Raw genomic sequence first — 22,488 nt, 5'->3', positions numbered from 1 at the left:
GTTCATTCATTCATTTTCTTTTTGGTTTGGTCCCTTTATTAATCCGGGGTTGCCAGAGTGGAATGAACCGCCAACTTATCCAGCATATGTTTTATGCAGCGGATGACCTTCCAGCTTCAACCCATCTCTGAGAAACATCCATTCACACTCATACACTACGGACAATTTAGCTTACCCAATTCACCATTCACATCTCTTGGACTGTGGGGGAAACCAGAGCACCCGCAGGAAACCCTCGCGAATGCAGGGAGAACATGCAAACTCCACACAGAAACTCCAACTGACCCAGCCGAGGCTCGAACCATAGACCTTCTTGCTGTGAGGCGACAGCACAACCTACTGCACCACTGCGTCGCCTCCACAGGAAAGTTCTGTTCTAGAAATGGTTTCTATTTTCTGATGTCGCAACTGAAGAGCAACATAAAAAAACAATGACAATGATCACCTCAGGTACAGATTATGTACTTTTTTCTGTATTAAATGTTAACAATGTGAGTTTTAAAACCATTTTAGTTGACATTTATTGCTGAAATCTGCAGCAAATATTATACCTGAGAACTTAAAAAAATAACTAGGTTTGAAAATAAAAGTATTATGAATCCATGCAAACCAACAACATCAATCACTCAGTTGCCCATGTACTGTAATTTCAATAATGTTGAAGATATTTAATATTTCATGGGTTAACACTTAGCTGATGATTGGTTATAAGCTAGTTCAGCATGCTGTCCCGGGAGACAGCCCTGAGCTCAAAAGATTCTCGATCCCTGGGCTCCCTCCCGTCGGCAAAGCGAGAGGGAAGATTGAGTTCAGGTATCTCAAGAAGAATTGCTTTATGAGGAAAAATACTGTTGGCTAGGACCTTGACTATAGTACCAATTTTATTTAGTCAGTTTACTTTTGACGCAAGTCAGACGGTCGGAGGAAACCTGCAAACCCAGGAAAAACCCATACGAACACAGGGAGTATATGCAAACTCTGCACAGAAACACCAACCGGCCCGGAAAGGCCCGGAAAGGACCGGAAGCATTGACGTTCTTGCGGTGAGGCAACAGTGCTAACCCCTGGGCCGCCGTGTCGCCCAATCTAGAAAAAAGGGGTAGGAATATGGAAGGATGGGGGATTCTTCAAGATGTAGATGACTGTGGTATGAAGACTATGGCTATTTATAGTGTCTTAGGAATCATCTGATTGGAGAATCATGTATTAGCTAATGCGGGTCCAACTGTGATTAATCATAAGCACATGATCCTCTTGAAATTAGTTTATACATAAACTTCACATATTGATTATAAGTCTTACCATTTGGTTGGGAGTGCAGTGCACTATTCTGTGCCTCTGAATGGCCAGTATTTAAATAGTTTTTTTGTGTTGCATTTGTTGCGAACAGACAAATTGCTTGTCTCTAGAATCTTCTCGTGTTGTGTGTAGTTAGGACACAATGTAAGAGGACGGAAGTGAGGTTTATCTGCACAGCACTTACTAGCTGGCCTTTGGGTTTATGCTTGAAATACGTGCGATGCAACTGTAGAAGTAGCTCAAACTCACACTCATTTAAGGAAGAAAGAGGCAGGAACCAGTAAATGTTTAATCATCAATAAACACACAAAAAAGTATCCATACTAAGTCAGAGACTCATCCCTTGTTAAAAACTCAAGCCACCAGCCTTGCTCTGCTCCCATGGCTCTCGACCTGCCCTCACAGTTACCGTCAACCAAGCACAGATCTTGCTCTCTGCATTGTTTTGATGTGTAGTTGTACTCTGCTGCGTCAGGGTCTTCATCAGAGTATACGATTGGGCTAAGGCTATGTGAGACCTACCACGTGCACTCAACATAGAAGTATAAATTCTGATCGCCATACCCTACACTACCTTGCATGTAGTCAATGCTGTTGTGAGCATTTATACTTCTGCATCCTGTCTGTGCTGCTCTGGCATAAAAAACATGGCTGGATTTACAGTATAACACCTGTGAACATGGTGAACAGTTCCTCTGCTTTACAGTCAGATTTTCAACCCTTTGTCCCGACTCCACAGATTGATTTTCAGTCAAATTTGGAGTGATATGGATTATAGTTAGCTTTTTGGTGATGTTTATGGGTGGTTTTGCATCTCACCCTGGTTGCTATTTTTACATTTGCTCCTCATCTGGCTCCTTCCAGTCTGGAGGTATCAGAGGGTCTTTCTGGTTGCGAGAGTAAATAGGTTGTGTGACTGTGACCTTTAATTGTGGCTGATGAAAAGTCCACCAGTCATGTTTTAAGCACTGTAATAACACCCCATTGTGAAAATCAGTGTTGTTTGAGCTAAAAAGTAAAGGGTAGACCTTGCTATTCAAGTCTTTGTCCAATCTGTGGTCTAGGGATGGTGGTGGCTAGTCTACATTCCACAGAGAAAAAGAAAGATGTCATGTTTGTGCATGTTCTTCTGAGAACATCTCTATGAGTTTCTCTCTTAATCTAGGCTAATGTAAAAAAAAATGACAAAGAAGTATTGAAATGACCAGCTCCACCCTCACTATCTGTTTCCTTTTTACAGTGAAAGTGTTTGTGGATCTACACAACTAACAGGGGACATGAGTGACCTTAATGCTTTCAGCCACCTCATCTATGTGCACACAATAACAGTTCAGACAATGAATCGACAGTTTTGACTCATTCTTTCAGCTCACACACTATTTGAACATACATCATTTTGAGTATTCCTAAATATACTGTAAGTTTATTTTTGTTTTCAGATGTTTTCATTTTAATCCGGCCCACATGTAGCATGTTAACTGTAAAATGAACAAATATGCAATACATTTCATCCGGATTTTTTGAACACGTGAGCATGAACACTGTGGGCCACTAACATATTTGCAGATTTCCTTCAAATAAAATATTTACACTGCCTAAGAAAAGTCTTGTCGTCAAGTTGTAAGAGCAACAAATAATAGCTTGACCTCTAGTTGATCATTTGGAAAAGTGGCAGGAGGTAGATTTTTCTGATGAATCGTCTGTGAACTGCAAACCAGTCATCAAGAATACTGCAGAAGACCTATTGGAACCCGCATAGCCCCAAGATTCTCACAGAAATCAGTCAGGTTTGGTGAAGGAAAAATCATGGTTTGGTGTTACATTGAGTATGGGGGCGTGAGAGAGATCTGCAGAGAGGATGGCAACATCAACAGCCTGAGGTATAAATACATTATATAATACCCATTACATTTCAAACCACAGCGCTCCTTCTGATACATCAGTCTCCACATCAAAGTTCCTGAAAGCAAAGAAGGTCAAGGTGCTCAGGGATGGGCCAGCCCAGTCATGAGACATGAACATTATTGAGCATGTGTGGGGTAAGATGAAGGAGGAGGCATTGAAGAAGAATCCAAAGAATCTTGATGAACTTTGGGAGTCCTGCAAGAATGCTTTATTTGCCATTCCAGATGACTTTATTAATAAGTTGTTTGAGTCATTGCAGAGATGTATGAAGGCCGTCATCCAGGTTCATGGGAGTCATACACAATATTAATTCTTTTTCCACTGCACCATGACTTTATATACTATACTGTACATTATTTCTGTTAAGTAACAAGACTTTTGTCTAAGCAAAGTCAGACCTTACTGTCCTAATTAAATCATTAAAAAATCAAGGCATGATCATATTTTATTTAGGTAAATCTAGAGTTGTAATCTAGAGGCCTTTGCCTTTTATTTAAAGCCATTCTGATACCAAATGATCAACTAGAAGTCAAGTTATTATTTGTTGTTCCTAAAACTTGGATAAGGGACAAGACTTATGTCAGGAAGTTTAAGTGTTTTTTTTAAGTGCTTTTCGTGCTTAAACCACAACTCAACACTGAGAAAGATCCATACACTCTCCCATCCGGAATGTTCATATGAACATATAATATATATTAGTAAATTAAGAAAGAAAGCAAGAAATAACTGAAACTAGCAGAAAGAAAAACCAACCAAGTAAATGAGACCCTCTTTTTTTCTTGAAAATGATCTTATAGTTGTGCAGAAATGGACAGCACCATTAGGGGAACTGTGGACGAGTGCTTTAGAAGAAAGCCTCTTTATCCAAACAATAAAAGCATTGAGGACAGGATTCAGTGGACAGATCAGTTTCATTTTGCCTGGCTTTTGAAGCATCATCTGAGAAGTCAACCAACACCCCACCTTAAAATGACCAGCAGAACAGGCCACCTTTTCTTCTCACAAGCACCAACATCATCCATCTTTACCACATGCAAAAAAAATTAGACAGCAAATGAAAAGATTTGGGGATTTTTTTCTTTAGAAGCACTCTTGATTCACCTGTATGAAATGTCCTACTTTACTACTGTACATACTTTATCATATAAACATTCAAGTGTTTATGAACAAAGAAAGTTGTGACAAGTTCGACCACCCAACATTTTTTAGTATATTACATATAGTATTATGTAACAAGAACCTAGCAAGAACACCACAAAATGAAGTAGATAGAAAGTTTATATTTCTTAATTTTGGCTTTTTTTTCAGTGTAATTTTAATAATTGTCTTTCTGTTTTTATTTAGCAGGACCATAAATCAAAACAACTGGTTAAATGAGGAGCCACGCAAAATTACAAACTCTAATTTGAAGAGAAGAAAATCCAATGAAAAGATCAAGTTACAAGACTGTGCACATTATAATCCATGTTAGTGGGCAGAGCTAAAGGTCTCTTATGATGTGCTTTTTTTAAGTCAATGTTTATTCATAAAGCGCTTTTAAAAACAAGTTCTGTACAAGCATGGACCATTTAAAACAAAGGACAAATAAAACAGACATAAGACTCTCATATGGTGATAAAAGCTGAGGAGTAGAAGTGAGTTTTAAGAGTAGATTTGAAAACAGAAAGGATTTTGGCCAGCTAACATGGAGAAGCAAATTATTCCAAGGTGTCCCTGGTTTTTAACCTTGAGCATGGAACAGCCAAGTAACCAACACATGCTCATTTTGAAAACATACCTCTATATACATTTCTGAAGATTGCGAATTATGTAGCCAGAAGTATGCATGGCTGCACTTCATCTTTAAAATAAACGATATGGGGCAGTATAATGCCGTTTTATGCTTACCAGCTGACTTCTAACCTCTGTGTGGACGGCTTTTCCACTGTTACCAGTTTGTCCAGTAGCTCGCCATGACTTGTGACATGGAGCGGAGTTGACTGTGATGACGGGGTTCAAGTCTGGCGAAGATCAGTTCCAAAAAAGTAGGTAAGACAAAACAAAAGCCAAAAAATTAAATAAACAAGTAAATAGCAGGGTGAGAATGTGGAAAAGTTTGGAAACATGGTAAAAATCAGGCTGCTGCGAGGGCTTTTCTTTTTCTGGATTGATTTTGAAAACACTGTCAATTTGGGGATTGGTCGGTTGGTTAGTCAGTCAGTCAGTCGACAACAGAGTCTCGTGGGTTTACACAAAAATAGCAGGCGTAACTGCAAAAAAAGTAGCTCCTGAGACATATTTGGCACTCTCCAGAAATTTACATAGGGGTACATAATCAATGCACCTGGGTTGAAAATAATTGCCAGTGCATTTGCTGGATGCAGCTCCCTCATTCATGGAATTTTGCTGCACATAGTTTATTCTTAAACATGATTGTTTTAAAATTAAGATAAATTAATGCAACTTTACAGGTTCAACAAAAGCGTCTTATTTTTTTTAATTCTATGGAAACAAACTTTTGTTTACCTACTGGAGCACTTTATTCTTATCAAAACAAAAGAAAACAAAACAAAAGAAAACAAAACAAAAGAAAAAAAAAGAAAAACAAAACAAAACAAAACAAAACAAAACAAACAAAAACAAAACAAAACAAAACAAAACAAAACAAAACAAAACAAAACAAAACAAAACAAAACAAACACAACACAACACAACACAACACAACACAACACAACACAAAACAAAACAAAACAAAACAAAACAAAAAACAAAACAAAACAAAACAAAGTTTTTTAGAAAGTTTGGTAAACTTTCCCCCATTTTTTTTTACAAACAAGCTTAAAATAAACAGCATTTCAAAAGGTAACATTACCCCTACCCCTAAACCGCTGAAAACAGTGTACAAGTAATCAACTTGTCATTAGAGTCATGCAAGGTTAGGAAAGCCCACACACATGACTGTCAGACAGAAGATAAGAAAACAGGCAGCGGTGAGATTAACAGGGTGGGTCACCAAACTTCTTATGCAACACTACAGAAGACAGCTAATCTACAAAAGATCACTCAGTCTGTAGCATAACAATTTCCTTAACCCATGATGCAATCAACTACCATGAATGATAACAGCCCAGTAATTTAATCTCCAGGCTGTATGCTACCTTTTCACCCAATGCTACATTAGGCAAGCAGATTCTCAGAACAACTTTTAAAGATTTCAGTGCATGTTTGTAAGTCCGCTAGATGTGGGTCCCTCAAGTTCATATCAAGCACTTCACATCTGTGATATTTTAAAGATTCAGAAATCAGCATGACAGCAAAGCTCCGAGAAATAAGTTCTAATAGCCACCTTCAAAGAATTGAAAAGACACCAGCTAAATAGAGTTAGATTTATACTGCAGGCATGTGGGGGAATTGATGTGTTGCTGCAATTAGACAAAGAACACTGCATCTTTTTATCATGATTGCGTAAGTGGTTCTGTTCTCGCTCTTTCTTTCTCTCTCTCTCCAGGGGTTCTGCCACTAATGCAGTGTTCATTTCCAATTGAGGCTGTTGCTTGCAGTAAGGAGAAAGAAGGAATATTTATAGCAGTGATAAATTATTACGTTTACAAAGTAAACTTATAAAGTGTCTAGTTACTGTAATTAAATGTATCTAAAAAGGTTAAATACGTCTTACTGTTAATTTTGAGGCAATTTAATTAGTTAATTATAACGTACTTGCTTTAAATGCTTATTAAAAATTGTTCACACTTTATTTTGATTGTCTGTTTGTTGAATTTAAGTTACATTGCATCTACATGCCAACTAGTTCTCATTAGATTATAAGTAGACTGTAAGGTTGGGGTTAGGGTTAGTGTAAGTTGCAAGTAAGTTGCAAGTTTCTAATAGTCAGTTAAATGTCTGTTGAAGGAGCAGTTTCAACATATATTAAGCAGATAATACTCAAATGGACCATCAAAATAAAGTGTTACCTAACAATTCTTCATTTGTGTATAAATCAGTCGAGAGAGGCAGAGTAATTAAATTTTTTTGTTATACACATATTTCGCACAACATATTTGTTTTTTCAACTACATAAGGTTGCATTTATCAAGGCAATTGAACAATCTTATGAAACAATGAGTCAAAATTGGCTCTTCAAAATATATGGTAAAAATTCAGAGAAGGAGAGCAATTGTTAATTTATTTTTATTGTTATTTAGTATATTGCATCATATTTATATTTTGCATTATATTTATTGCATTATATTTCTGATAATTATTTTGATGTATTGTGTCTGATAATTGCACATGCTTAATAAACAATGAATTGATTATAATATATGGTATGCATGAATCATTACATTGAAATGTTTTGTTTTAATACATATGTTTAACTTTTTTATTTGATGTAGGATTTTATTTGTTAGATAAAGAATGTTATGTTTGTTTATTAAAGATTAAAGATTATTAAAGAAAAAATAAAACTAAAAGGCCATTTTTACTCAGATTCAAAGAATTAAAAGTTTAATTTCTATTCTCTGTGTTGAAATGTATAGATATTTTAAATGTACTCTTGAGAAATTAAATTACTTTTCAGATATAACAAGTGGATAGGTCATTTTAGTACAGTTTAATGTTTTTATTTATAACTAATTAATTTGACTTATTTAGGCAACACTGTGCAGATCTAAATGGGAGTACACAACTGCAACACAATATCAATACAGATTCAAAGAAGGACCTTGAGATTGTTGTCCATTAATTCCGTAATCTTATCCTTGTCAAATATAATGGTACTTTCTTACAAAATTGATACATAAATGATTTTATTTCAAGCAGTATCGTTAGCACCCTGTAAAAAAAGTGTAAAAGGTATCTATTTAGAAATGTACTGTAGCAATATTAAGCATAGCTGTAGGAATGAATTTTGAGCAGAAGAAGGAATTTGTACAAAACACAGGCTTGATCGTTTAGTCTGTGTTAAAGGCATGCCAGTAATAATTTATTTCATGTACACGAATTTATTCTAAAGTGTGGCAGCATTGTTCAAGCAAGCAGTGAGGAGTAGTAAAATAAACATTTAATTTAGTTTAAATAAAATCGTTAAATAAAATTAACTTATAGTGTAAAATAAAACAGTTGCTGTTTTTGTTAAAAATAAAAATTCTAGCCAAAATAAAACAAATAAGGCTTTCTCCAGAAGAAAAAATATTATCAGACATACGGTGAAAATTTCCTGGCTCTGTTAAACATCATTTGGGAAATATTTAAAAAATACTAAAATAAAAACAAAATAAACAACAAAAACAAAGGGGGGCTAATAATTCTGACTTCAACTGTATCTACAGTGCTCAGTGCTTAGCGCATATAAGTACACCCCTCACTAATCTTTTAAATTAGGGTTATATATATATATATATATATATATATATATACATAGATATATATACACACACACACACACATATAAATATATATAAATATATATATATATGTATATTTATATATATTTATATATATATTTATATGTATATTTATATGTGTGTGTGTGTGTACATGTTTTTGTGACATATCAGGACACAAATCTGTATAATGACATAGGTATGACACAGGAGGTGAAATATGAGAACATTGCTGACGTCCTCATTTCTCAAAATGCTTATAAATCACACAGAATGAGTTTTGTTCAGAGAGTAAAGCTGCACACACACTCCTGTGATGGTTGGGTTTAGGGGTATGGTGGAGTGAGGGCAATACAATATACGGTTTGGACAGTATAAAATTATTGGAAACCTATGTAAGGTACCCACTTTTCACAAAACAAATTGTGTGTGTGTGTGTGTGTGTGTGTGTGTGACGGAAGAAAGAAATACAGATTTGTTAAAGTTTTGTAATTTTTATTTGTGCATTGAGAGACAAAAAAAAGTTGAATTTGTGCTTGAATCTACTTCTACTAGGACACTACTTACTGTATAACTGCAGGTATATAAACTATCCACCCAATACAAAACAATTCTGATTTTGACTGTGATGTAACAATGTGCACCTTTTGTAAAGCTGATTTGGAATGATACTTATTGTGAAAAGCATTATACAAATAAACTTGAATCACATTGACTTGAATCTCTTCCACAGAACCATTTCTGAGAAGCTAAAGTTTGTAATTTCTCCAGTGAATCACCATAGATGAGAGAATTCAGTGATAAATCTCATTATAGTTAAATTATTGACCTATTGACTCTCTAAAAACAATTGCTCATCCCTTTTTGGTTTCTTTCTCTTGCCGTATTTGATGAGTTAATCAGCTGTGTTAAAATGTGAATACTCTCTTTAAGACTGTGTGTGTTTGGGTGTGAGAGGGTGCGGTTTACAGTCCGCTCTAATCACACTCCAGCACCTGGACATGCACACTACAGGCTTTTCTGCTCTATCAATACATTTCATCAGTAATGTATATGCGAGAATGTCTGAATAGACAAGATACAAGACGTGCACAGACTACAGTATATGTCTCCTCAAGGCATCATATAAGAACACTGTGCATCATTATATAGATGACAAAGGCATCTAGCAATGTGACTGGTAGTACAATAAGCTATTCTGTATAAAGGAATTTCTATAGTATATTTCTATATACTATTTCTATATATTATATTTCTATATACTATATTTCTATTCTTCTATTCTATTCTATTTCTATATATAGATCTCCATATTCTTATTCTTAACACAAACACTGTTCAGCAATACAAAGCACCTAATCCCACCTCTCAAAGCTAATCTAAATATTCTTCAACCATATGGAATACAATAAAAATAAATTATCAAAAAAAAAAAACTGATCATAAAGTTACACAGTACATTATTGTCAGTCTAGACGAAGAATATAAGGATGTATTCTTCTTCCCCTTGGTTGTCATGATGAAGGAATGCCTTCAAGACCATCGATAACCTTTTGTGTGCATTCCAAAAAAAAAAAAAACAAGCCTGTGACCCATGGCGGTGCGAGAAAAATAACTAGTATAACTTTTACTAAAGCTTCAGAAATATTTTGGTGTAACATATTTCTTTTTGTGTATGTAAAGGCTGGGACAGACAAAGCTAATGGCGTGGTCCACACATGGCCTCTTGTCAGGCTAACATCCCCCCGATACAGTCTGTAAAATCAGTGTTGGCTGTCAGTGAAAGAGAGCACTCTGATTGGTTGTTCAGCAATAAATTAAAGCACAAAAACAAAAACTGAATCAAAGAAATTCAAATAAACAATTCAAGTTAAGAGAGAAGACAAAGAAGCCGGGGGCAACGCAGTGGCGCAGTAGGTAGTAGTACTGTCGCCTCACAGCAAGTAGGTCGCTGGTTTGAGCCTCCGCTGGATGAGTTGGCGTTTCTGTGTGGAGTTTGCATGTTCTCCCATGCATTCCCGTGGGTTTCCTCCGGGTGCTCTGGTTTCCCCTACAGTCCAAAAACATGCGGTACAGGTGAATTGGGTAAGCTAAATTATCAGTAGTGTATGAGTGTGAATGAGTGTGTGTGGATGTTGTTCCAGAGATTGGTTGCAGCTGGAAGGGCATCCGCTGCATAAAAACGTGCTGGATAAGTTGGCGGTTCATTCCGCTGTGGCGTCCCCAGATTAATAAAGGGACTAAGCCGAAAAGAAAATAAATGATTGAATGAATGAATGAACAAAGAAGCCGGCTGTAATAGACCCTTTTCACACTTCCGGGATTCTCAGTAGCGGAAGTCGTCAAAGTTGGGAAAACTTAGAGCTCAGTGAATGGGAGAATTCAACAAATATTTTTTTTACAATCTTATTTGCTCAAATAATAAAAGAAAAACCCCACAATGATGTTATAAAGACGTTCAGAAAGAGGAAAAAAATTGTGTGAGACAACAGAGGAGAGAATAACTTCAAATTTACTGTCCTGTGCCATAGACGCTGCATTAGAAACCCCTCACACAAGCAGTAAATCGTTTTTTTTTTTCTAATTTGAAGCATATACATGATATAATACATACATAAATACATTTAAGTGTTCATACGTTCTAAAAAAAATTAAAATATTAAAAACTTTAAAGGACTTAAGATGCTGATGACCGTTAAACGCGTTATAACAAGCTTGTGAAAAGGGTCCATTTGATTGCATTACTCATTCATTCATATTGTTTTTGGCTTAGTCCCTTTATTAATCAGGGGTCACCACAGCGGAATGAACCACCAACTTATCCAGCATATGTTTTACACAGCGGATGCCCTTCCAGCTGCAACCCAACACTGGGAATCATCCATACATACACATACACAAAGGCCAATTTAGCTCACCCAATTCACCTATAGCGCAGGTCTTCGGACTGTGGGGGAAACCGGAGCAGGGAGAACATGCAAACTCCACACAGAAATGCCAACTGACCCAACCGGGGCTCGAATAAGAGACCTTCTTGCTCTCATGCAACCCACTGCATGACCGTGATGCCTGCATTACTCAAATATTTGCAAAAAGTTGTTATATTATCAGACATAATTGCACAAGCAAATCCTTATTTGGTAAGTGACGAATACTGAGTAAATGGTATTAAACACTGCCGTGTTTACAGTTTGTATGTGCACATCACAAGTTCTGGAAACAGACTACTGCCCCCTGTGGGTGCGGAAAAATGATTAAATAGTAATAGAATTAAATATGCACTGAAAACAGATTGTATGATCAGCTGTTAAAAGACAGAAGCACATAGAAAAGCACTAGCACTAAAAAACACATACACACAGTTAAACTTCACTCACACCATTAGATTCCATTGTTGGGCTGATGAGTGGTACATTACACAAACTATAACCAAAGACAACATGTTACTGTAAGTCTTTACAATTGCAGTTTAATTTTGCTTAATGCATGGTTGTGAGACATGTGTTTTATTCTACAGGTCAGTTACTGCATGTGGCTTCATAATAGGTGATTGCAAGCAGCGTAAGACTGTGAATAGCCTTAATATAATCATAAACCCAGCCAAATACTGTAAAACCAAATTAATCATCAAGAAAATCACATTATTAAACACACAAAATACAATATGGCTGTGTAATATTATAAAGTGTAAAAAAAAATCTGCACTTTGTGTGTGGCTGTGTGAGCTCGGCTTGCTGCTGTCCATTCAGACTCCGGCTGCCCACATCTCTTTCATGCCTTTGATCATAATGGTAATTTTGCAGGTACAATGAACCCAGCTGTGGCAAAGCCTTATCTTACACTCTAATGGTGGCAGACAACAACCAGTAGCCTTCCAACACAAGCTGCTCCCACAACACAAAAGACCAGATCCGGGTGAAGGCAAACAGAAACTAATACATTTTTACACACCCTTACAAAACACACACAACACTGCAACAAATGATCTCTTTAAACGATGTGGTGTTGTTCTTTCTTTTAGCTAATGGGTCACTTTTTGTGTTCATGAAAGCACATTTATTGTCATACAGTATGCCAAGATGTGCAAATTGCTTCCATTAATTTGACCTCAAACTGCATTTGTACCACTTTATAGCCCCTGTGATGTTCTATTGATCATCCTGTGGGCAGGAAAGACCACTAATTGCTGCACTTTCAAAAATACATCAAATCAACACAGAATGTTGCAAACTCGGGTTTTCCTTTTTTAAAGAAAATATTAATAATTTCAACTAACCCTTTTGTCAGATTTAGTAATAACATTTTGTAGTGTGTTTTCAAGCATTTACAGTGACAGGAAGAAAACATGAATTATTTACAGAAAGAATATAATATAATATAATATAATATAATATAATATAATATAATATAATATAATATAATATAATATAATATAATATAATATAATATAATATAATATAATATAATATAATATTCATTCAATCATTTTCTTTTTGGCTTAGTCCCTTTAATAATCTGGGGACGTCACAGCAGAATGAATTGCCAATTTATCCAGCACATGTTTTACGCAGTGGACGCCCTTCCAGCCACCACCCAACACTGGGAAACACCATACACTCTTGCATTCACACACATACATTACGGCCAATTTATCTAATTCAATTCACCTATTGCGCATGTCTTTGGCGGAAACCGGAGGGCCTGGGCTTGAACCAGTGACCCTCTTGCTGTGAGGCAAACGCGCTACCCACTGTGCCATTGTGACGCCCCATAATATAATATAATATAATATAATATAATATAATATAATATAATATAATATAATATAATATAATATAATATAATATAATATAATATAATATAATATAATATAATATAATATAAAAGGTTTTGTGCTAATTTTACATCACATTAACCTATTTACTTGTTTACATTAACTCATGACTTCTTTAAAAAATCAACATTTATTTTGTAGCCAAATGAATTGAAATCAATAAATGCATAATACATGACATTGTTTAAAAAAGAGTCATAAACATTGTGTAAATAATTATAACGTATGCTATTAAATGCTAAGCATTCAGCCATCAAGGTGACTATAAAAATCAAATGATGTTTTGTATTTTCAAGTAGATTTGTAACTTCTTTTTTTATCAGTATCATATTTCTTGGAACACAACAGTATTAATTTATTGCCTAAAACAGAAGTATACATTTACAGACCTTTACAAACACAGACACAAGTATGTCTAGATCATGTGCTAAATCTATAATCTGTATTTCATTCCCTCACAGCATACAAAAAATAAAAGTAGAACAGAATAAGTTTTGTTTAAGAATTTGCTCTAATTTAGAGCATGATAGGTCTAAAACCTTAGATTTCAACTTGTTAGTCAGTCCCTCAGATAGTTACAAAACATTAGCAAGCTGTCTATAAGTAATGATTGATGTATTTTAAATTCTGTCATGTAATTGAATGGTAATTAAACCAACCCAAGCTCATTCTGATTACGTATCCCATATACATTTCTGGAGAGAGCCAAATACATCCCAGGAGTATTTCTACCTTTCTTTGCATTTTTTATTCTTGCAAATCCACCATGGGCCGATGTGTATCCTTTTTCAGATCGCACGAGTGCCATTCGCGCCTGCTTTTCTCACATAAATCCACCACTGAGGCCACTGTTGACTAACTCACTCACTGACTGACTGACCAACCGACCGATAACTCACACCCTCCCCCTTCCCTAAATCCAACCAATAGTATTTTAAAAAGCACCTATTGACCCGCCCACCCATTCCCTAAATCCAACTGCAGTGTTTTCAAAAGCAATCCAGGAAGAGAAATTTCAATTCTGATTTGTTTTCAGATTTTACCACATTCTAACTCTGTTATTTACTTGTTTATTAAATTTTTTGGCTTTTGTTTTTGTCTTACCTGCTTTCTGGAACTGTTTTTCAGTGTTGTCGCGGTCAACTCTGCTCTGCATCTCACGTAGGTGTCGATCTACCGGTCAAACTGGAAAGCTGCGGGAAAGCAGTCCACATGCAGGTAAGTGGTCAGCTGATTAGTGAGAAAAGAAACAGCATCATACTGCCCCGTAGCGTTCATTTTAAAAAACAAAATGCAGCCATATGTAGCTCTGGCTACATAATTCACAATCTCTACGTTTTCAGAATGAGACTTTTTTGAATTAAACAATTAAATAATAATTTATTTAGAAACTTACACCAATACTATTCCTCTGTGGATGTAATCTTATTGTAGTAGTTCAAGTTCAAGTTCAATTTATTTATATAGCACGTTTCCAACATCCACAAGGCTGCACAAAGTGCTTTACAGAGAAAAAAAAAACCAAATAAACCATCACAGTGTACATCGGTTGTACACTCGTTATTGCAGTGCATTGCAGGATTGTCACTTCAGAATGTCCACTATAGTTTTGGACACCACTACAAATGGCTGCTCCCTCAAATAGCACACTATTTAATGGTACAGGGACATTTACATTGTCACATCTAGCATAGTGCAGGGAATAAACAAAGGTGAGGATCCAGATGCAGCCAAACAAATATTTATTTAAACAAACTAAAACAAACCAACGAGTGAAACACGCAGATATCATGGGATGACATAAAAACTAATGACAACGAAATGCTAACAACAGACTATAAATACACAAGGAAACAATTAACTAAACAAGCTGACAAGGGGGTAGAGACAATTAACTCAAAGATGAACAAGATAAGCGTAAACTAATGTGAACAGGAAGTGACATGAACACAGAACTGAAATATACAAAACCAGAAACCAGGACATTACATACAGATACGCGTCTCAGGAAATCACAAATATTTAAAGTGTCACGAAACACCAAAACCCACTTTTTGACATGTTGACAGTCATATATATGTGCCACGTTGCTAAAAACACTATTAGGACACATATATTTCACAAAAAAGTGAAAATTGGTTGTTTTTGCGTTATTTTGAGCTAATTCGTTCTTCCAGGTTAAAAATAAATGTTTAAGCTACGTCAGCGAAGAGATCATTGCGTAAAATCCAGCGTGGAGACTGGATGTCTGTACCGGCCGGTACAACATGACGCCTTTAGGTTTTCAGCATTAATTCATGAGAAAGACTTGGTTCAAACCAATCAGCATGCTCTATTGTGAATGAAGCGCAACTTCATTAATATGCATGATATAGCTTCGAAGACTGTTGTTTTTACCTGTTACAATGTTCAGAGGGCAGAGAGACACCAGGTTGTGTTGCAAACTGTAATTAAACAAGTGGAAGAAGAAGAAATGTGACCCTTTAACAAATTTAACTGCTTTCATTGATTCAATGTGACCATTACAACGTCAAAATCCTATATAACGTCAAGATTATACAACATCAAAATCATCTCAATAAAGCTGCGGTCACACTGCTCTTTTCTCCCCATAGACTTCCATTCATACGCACGTGAATGCCCCAGACCGAAAACGCAAGCTTGTGAGACAAGTTTTTGCAGTTCGCTGCGTTGGAAAGTTCAAGCTTGGTGAACTCTGACCTGTGAAATTGCACCACATGATTGCGTGAGACCAATCGAAGATCAAAACATGACCTCTCCGGACAGAAATTTAAAACATGGACCAATCGCTTGCTTTTTTAAGGACTAATCCTCTTGGTTAACCCTGCCCCTTTTCACAGTGCTGTATTTGCGCATGCACAAACTCTAGTGTGACCGCAGCATAAGTCATTATTTCAAATATTTGACTGGCGTTATGAAGTGAGATTGGAGTTAAATATGATATTACTTTCAGATGTAGTAGCAACACAATTTAAATTAAAATTTTCATTTTCAGAACTGTTCAATTCAATTCAATTCAATTCACCTTTATCTGTATAACTGTGGCTCTGTGTAGTAAACAGCACTCCCTTCGAAAGCAATTGCTGGAGATTATCATTTGATTACAGAACCGGCTTTACTGACATAATGCGCAAGAAAATCTTTTCGATTAATCATGCATGCCCTAATATATCTGCATATCCCAACTTGGCGGTGTCACAGTAAAGACAGACAGATAGCTGTGCATGTCATTAGCTCTGTTCCTCAGACTTCTCCCGGTCATATGTGGCTATATGAAATACTGCATCTTCAGCCAAACACAGGCCTTCCAGACACGAGCCAAGACCCAGAAAAACTCTCCCCCTCTGCCCCGTCCCGAACCCTCCCCCTGTTCATTTCTATATCTCTGTCATACTTTACTCTCCGAATGCTTGACTGGAGACGGTTGCCATGGCAACTGTCTGTTCATCATTTATCATGAGCTGCAAATACACTGGGATATAATGCAGAGGGTCTGGCATAATGGGGTCATTGTTTAATCTGTCAACACAGCGTTTTGATTGCCACAACATCTTCAAGCCACATGCTTATCTTTCATGTCTGCCAAAAGCCGATTACGTTTATTTTAGCTTGAGATGGAATAGAGTTCATTTCCAGCGTTTGCCACAAGGCTACAGAATAACAAATCTCAGCTTTCGATGTAGGTGGAGTTTAGATGTTTAAATACATTTCCCATGCTGACAGTACTCATTGTGAATCATTCAGGACTTCATTAATTTTTCACACGCTGCATTTAAAGAAGTTAACTTTAGGGAGAAACATTGCCTGATGGCTTATTTTCCTGCGAGGCCATTCCATTAGAGGTGACCCGTGAAGAAGACAAACATTCCCAGTGGTCTGAACATGACCTGGATATTTCAGCACCAGCCTGTCAGTGTCGTTCTACTGCTCCTGCCCCCACATTTACAGTCTTCCTCTGCATGCTGAGAAGAGGAATAATCTATTGTACAGTGGGGACAACATTCAGGTTGTCATGTCATTTCATGTTTTACACTTTAAAAATCTTGTGTTAGTCTAAATGAGAGTGTAATTGTGGAGCTTCAAATGAAAATGCAGGTGTAATAATTTGTCCCATTGACTTGGCAATAAAAATATGATTAAATATAACACACTACTGTACTGCCTGTAACAAGACTGAATTGGTGCCCACACTTTTACTGCAGCACTGATTCCGAAAGTATTTTTTTCTATATATTTTTTACCATGGTAATTTAAGCCGCAAACCAAACCAACCTGTTATGATGTGAATCACAACATTGTAAACATTCATTTGAAGTAAATAATATATGAAAATCAGGCAAAACTATGTACAATGTACAGTGTAATTTTAATGAGGGACAGAACTTCAAGAGCCAGTAACAAATTAAAAACAAAGAAGGAAAAATATTGTGTTCTTGGTTGCATCTACTGTATATAAACACATTTTCTTTTACATTTATTGCAAATATAAATACATATGTATGTTTAAATGCATACTGTATGTATAATAGCATTGGGGGAAACACTGGATTATGTCATATGCATTGCTTCATGGGAGTGGCCAGAGATAAGGTCAATTTTGGTATGCTTTGTATACTGCTCTGAAGGGTGAGCATTTTCTGCTCAAAAGATACAAAGATACAAGTACAATAAACAAACAAAACAAACAAACAAACACTGTAAATAAATAAATAAACAAAAAAAGTTTTGTAATAAAAAATATAGAAAATTCGAAATACTATTTTATTCAAATTAGTTCCCAATTCCACTATTTTTGGAACCCTTGAGGAATATGAAATCGGCTCCCTTTGATAACAAACAGCTGTAAACACAGTGGTTTTTTCAGAAACCAATATCTTCTATCTCCTGTTTGTTCAGTTTATGTGTGCTACCCCTTTGAATTTCAATTATTATTTTTTTCAATTTAATTTAAGTACACATTGGTGATGAGGAACATGAAATTGTTCAAGCATGATCTCCTGTTTCACGGGGTAATACATATAATTTAGACTAAGAGATTTAGATATTCACAGAATGGGGAAAAAGCCCATTTCTATCCTCAGGACAATAACTAAGAAACTGCTGTAAAATGAAAGTGCTATGAATAAGAATGGAAGTCCTAATGCACTGCGTCTTAAGTTCATAAATTTCCAAAAACTACAATCCAACATCACTACACCTCCATGAATCACCTTAAAGGATTATGAATTAATGAATACATAAATAAAAAGGATAATCTTAATTCTCACTTAAAAAACGTTTTTTGTTAATATTATTAACAGGTCAAAATGTTAAACAGATTTGCCAGCCTTCTTGTTTATTTTTACTAAGCGTGCCAATGTTACTGTAGTAGCACTGTGTACAACTCTTATTTTATACCAGCTATCTAACTGGCCCACACGGATTGTTTAATGTCTAATACCAATTATTGGCCAATTCAGTTGCACTGTATTTCATTCATTCATTCATTTTTCTTCATCTTAGTCCCTTTATTTATCAGGGGTCACCACAGCGGAATGAACCGACAACTTATCCAGTATGTTTTACGCAGCAGATGCCCTTCCAGCCTCAACGCAGCACTGGGAAACACCCACACATTCTCACATTCACACACACTGTACTGTCTTTGGTCTGTGGGGGAAACCGGAGCTCCTGGAGCAAACCCACACGAACATGGAGAGAGCATGCAAACTCCACACAGAAATGTCAACTGCCAGGACTTGAACCAGCGACCTTCTTGCTGTGAGGTGACAGTGCTATCCATTGAGCTGCCCTGAATTTGTAACACTGTAAAAATTTTGTGTTTTCACACAATCGATTTTTTTTGGACAACATGAAGGAATTAAGTTATTAGTTTAACTTACAAGTTTTTACAAATTGAAGTAGACTGAACATAAAACAACTGAGTTGTCCCCAATAAAACCTCAAGAATTGTGTTGTTTCAGCTCATTTTGAATAAGTAGTTTGTAGTATCTAAAAAATGACTTTTAACAATATCCAAACTCATAAAATCTCCATGGATTCATAACTGAAACAACATAAGCTTTTCTTCGAAAATGGCATACAACAGATGCTAATGTAGGATTGGTTGTAGCATTCTTATGAAAGGGTTTAGTTTCCTCCACTATGACATCAGCAGACTATATGTTTAGCTCAAGTGACTCATTCTGTAATACATGTCTTTTCTAATGTCATTTGGGAGATTTAAGTGCCCTTACCTCTGACTCAGCATTTCTGTAACTCTAAATCTTTGGCCAATTTAAAGTCCTGTACATATTTACAAGAAGGCTTTGGGTGAACTACAGGGGTTTGTTGTATCCTAGCAACGACTGCACGCCCAAATGGAGATCTGCCACAAGGGTTGGTGCACGCACGCACACACACACACACGCACACACACACACACACACACACACACACACACACACACACAAACACACACACTGAACACTCTGAAATCAGGACACTAAGTTGCTGCAAGCAAGAAATATGAATTAAGGCAGGCATGAGATTTCTTTGAGAGACAGTTCTGTTTAGACATACCATCCACCATCCAGACATAACCATCCACACGAAAACTCCAAACTGAATCATTTGTCATGAAACACAAGCATTCATGCACTGACAATTCTCATTTGTGTTTATGTTGCATTTTGTATCAGTAATAGAAAAATGAAAATATGATTTGCACAAACCAACATTTGATACTTTTGCATTGCAATCAAACCAAGCATATTTGATTATTAAAGTGCACTATATAAAACTCATCTTTATCATTACTCACCTGAATATTTAGGGCAGCAGAGCTGATCCGCCATTTCTCGTTTAAAGACACAATTCACCTTATAATACATTTGGTTGTAGTCAGAATTATTAGCCCCCCTTTAAATTTTTTTCTCTTTTTTAAATATTTCCCAAATTATGTTTGGATTGATTGGGAAATGATTTCCCAAAAGAGCAAGGAAATTTTCACAGTATGTCTGATAATATTTTTTCTTCTGGAGAAAGTCTTATATGTTTTGTTTCAGCTAGAACAAAAGCAGTTTTTATTTTTTTATGAACCATTTCAGAAGGTCGCTGGTTCAAGTCTTGGCTGGGTCAGATGGCATTTCTGTGTGGAGTTTGCATGTTCTCCCTGTGTTGGTTTCCTCCAGGTGCTCCGGTTTCCCCCACAGTCCAAAGACATGCGGTATAGGTGAATTGGGCAAGCTAAATTGGACGTATATGTGTGTGAATGAGAGTGTATGGGTGTTTCTCAGTGATGGGTTGCAGCTTGAAGACCCTGTGGCGACCCCTGATTAATAAAGGGACTAAGCCGAAAATAAAATGAATGAATGAAATATCATCAATAAAATACTTTAAAATATCACTTAGTTATTTGGTTAAACTTGCAAATGACAGTGGATAGAGGTAGAAATCCAAGGAAGACAATTTTCCGACTCCATAGAGTTTGAAGGCACAGAAGAAGGACCTCATTACAATCTCAGCAGGAATCAGCCTTTCTCAGACTAAAGGCCTCTTTGTGGATAATGAGACATTAATGGCGATGGATAAAGTTACTAATAATAATATCCTCTGGTCTATGACTTTAAAGTTTTCTTTTTATCATGCTTACTAAAAGTGATACTTGAGATCGACTTCGTGAAACTTTCACTCATCTACCTAAAGCTTGGACCAGATATGCAAAACTACAAGCATATTACATGTTTTAAACTCTTATGACAAATACTTTTCACTCGCACATATCTTAAAACTAACAATGTCTTTTTAAAAATTGCTAGATTTAACTTCTATCAGGTTACGTTACTTATGTATTTATCTATATATATATATATATATATATATATATATATATATATATATATATATATATGTACAGTGCTCAGCATATATACTGTAAGTCCACCCCTCACAGATCTATCTTTTAAATTCATAATTTTAATAGCTAAACAATATTAAATTTGTGCATTAGCATTAGATTAGTCTGTACTGAAGCCAAATCTGGAGCTTAGCTTAAAAAATAACTTATAACAACGGTCCAAAAACTAGTACACCCAAATGTATGTTATATAAAAATATTAAATAATTAAAAATTAAAAAAAGGGGAAAAATCAAGAGAAGCAAAAAAATTTTACAATTTGTTTTAGCAATATTTTGCTTGAATTTAATTGTATTATTTTTCAATTTCTAAATATGTTTAGAGACTAAAATACAATTTTAATAAATATATCTGTTTAATAAATCTGTTTTGTTTAAACGCACCAAAATTTATTGCCTATATTCACTGAGAGATGGATAAAAATATTCACTTTAAAAATGGGGTGTACTCAGTTATGCTGAGCACTGTATGTATGTATGTATGTATGTATGCATGTATGTATGTATGTATGTGTATGCATGTATGTATTTGTTTGTTTGTTTGTCTTTTTTTATCTATATTTTAATATTTAAACTAAGATTGGTGACCTGCCTGTACACTGTAGGTACAATCCTCATTTTTTATTGCTTTACTTTATAAGCAACATATGAGCTTACAGCATTTTGAGAATAAATAAATAAACACTAAACATACAATGTTTCTTCTGTGGTTTTCACAGCCACACTACTCACAAATCTAAAGTAACCTTCTGTCAGGTTTCATCTGAGCAGCAGAGCTGAGCCTGAACACTGATCCTTTTCAGCTCTGAAGATTATTTTCACTCTCCATTTGGAAAGAGACTTTGTTAACTGAGCTGGATCACCAGTGTATTTGAGACAAGAACATATACAACAAAAAAACAATCAAACTAAAAAAAAAGTTAAAGAAAAAAGGATGAATTCACTCACTTTCCTTTGGGGTAACCCCTTTATTAGGGGTTGCCACAGCGGAATGAACCGCCAATTACTCTGGCATGTGTTTTACACAGCGTATGTCCATCTGCAATCTACCACAACCCAGCACAGTGCTGGAAAACACTCTAGTGTTTCTAATCTTTATTCCATCCAGTTCACCTACAGTATTCAGCTTATTCTCCGCTTACGAGTGGGCGCAGCCATTTGAATCTTTTT

This window comes from Danio aesculapii, chromosome 2, assembly GCF_903798145.1.
Source record: "Danio aesculapii chromosome 2, fDanAes4.1, whole genome shotgun sequence".
Taxonomy (NCBI): Eukaryota; Metazoa; Chordata; class Actinopteri; order Cypriniformes; family Danionidae; genus Danio; species Danio aesculapii.
This window is presented reverse-complemented; position numbering follows the sequence as displayed.